The sequence below is a fragment of the Apium graveolens genome, chromosome 3 (genome assembly GCF_009905375.1).
Source record: "Apium graveolens cultivar Ventura chromosome 3, ASM990537v1, whole genome shotgun sequence".
Lineage (NCBI taxonomy): Eukaryota > Viridiplantae > Streptophyta > Magnoliopsida > Apiales > Apiaceae > Apium > Apium graveolens.
Window position 1 is genome coordinate 224,313,600 of NC_133649.1, and position 1,586 is coordinate 224,315,185.

The 1,586-nt window shown below is 44.1% G+C and overlaps 1 non-coding gene across 1 annotated transcript; it reads right to left on the reverse strand.

Annotated features, from left to right (window-relative positions):
- Positions 1-360: 360 nt before the first annotated feature.
- On the reverse strand, positions 361-467 carry LOC141716511 (small nucleolar RNA R71). Its single transcript, XR_012573218.1, has one exon. It is a non-coding gene; the product is annotated as a small nucleolar RNA R71 (small nucleolar RNA).
- Between the last annotated feature and the right edge of the window lie 1,119 nt (positions 468-1,586).

Genomic DNA, 1,586 nt, shown 5'->3' on the forward strand with positions numbered 1-1,586 from the left:
TTGATGGACTATTATAAGCCTAATATTAATGACATTCAGGTTAGCATCATTCGACCAGCCATCAAGGCTAACACTTTTGAGATCAAGTCAAGCACGATCCCGATGATACAGAACTCAGTTCAGTTTGGGGTTTCTCCTACCGAAGACCCCAACACGCATATCAGGGATTTCATCGAGATCTGTGACACTTTCAAGTTCAATGATGTGACTGAAGATGCTATCAAGCTACATCTCTTCCCATTCTCTTTGAGGGACAAGGCAAAGTGCTGGTTACACTCTCTACCAGCAGGATCTATCACCACTTAGGAAGATCTCGCTCAAAAGTTTCTCACTAAATTCTTCCCCATGGAGAAGACTGCAGCAATCAGGAATGCTCTTACCCAGTTCACGCAACAAACTGGAGAATCTATGTGTGAGGCTTGGGATCGATATAAGGAAATGCCAAGGAAGTGCCCACACTATGACATGCCTGAATGGATGATTATCAACTGTTTCTACAATGGATTGGGTGCTACTTCTAGACCCATGCTTGATGCAGCATCAGAAGGAGCCTTGTGGGTTAAAAGCTATGATGAAGCTTATGAACATATTGAACTAATGGCTGCTAATGAGTACCAGAATCCTTCCCAGAGACTGACTCAGGGAAAAGTAGCAGGAATTCTGGAGTTGAATGCAGCAACTGCTATCGCTGCCCAACTTAAGGCTTTGACAATAAAGGTGGACACTTTGGCGAATTATGGAGTTAATCAAATCTCTAGTGTTAGTGAGCTTTGTGCTGGAGCCCACGAGACTGAGCATTGCGTAATTTCTAGTGAATCAGCTCAGTTTGTGAGCAACTTTCAGCGATCACAACAACCTGTGCCAGCCACCTATCATCCCAACAACCGAAATCATCCCAATTTCAGCTGGAGCAATGCTCAGAATGCGGTTCAACAGCCTTATCAGCAGTATCCAGCCAAACAGTACAACCCCCCTGGTTTTCAGCAACCGCGGTATGCACCAAAATAACAACTCCAGCTGTAACAAGCTAATGAAAAATCTGAATTAGAGGAGTTGAAGCTTATGTGCAAGAGCCAAGCAGTTTCTATCAAGACCTTGGAAAATTAAATTGGGCAAATTGCCAATGCCTTGCTAAATCGTCAACATGGTACATTGCCTAGTGATACTAAAGTGCCAGGAAAGAGGGAAGCTAAGGAGCAGGTTAAGGAAATCACTTTGGGGTCTGAGAAGGTTGCGAATCCCGAACAAACTCAAGAGTTGACTGAAGAAGCTGGGGTTGAGAAAGAAGCAAAGTAGCAGGATGAAGAAGTGGAACCAAGGAAGACTACTGTTGAGCACACTCTGCCTGAGGGAGAAACAGATCTATCCTCCACCGCCTTTTCCTAAGAGGCTACAGAAGAAAAAGCTGGACAAGCAATTCGAGAAGTTTCTGGAGGTGTTCAAGAAACTTCATATCAATATACCTTTCGCGGAGGCTCTCAAGCAGATGCCTAGTTATGCAAAGTTTATGAAAGGTATTCTATCTCGGAAGGTGAAACTAGATGATTTAGAGACTGTCGCTCTCACGGAGGAATGCAGTGTTGTGC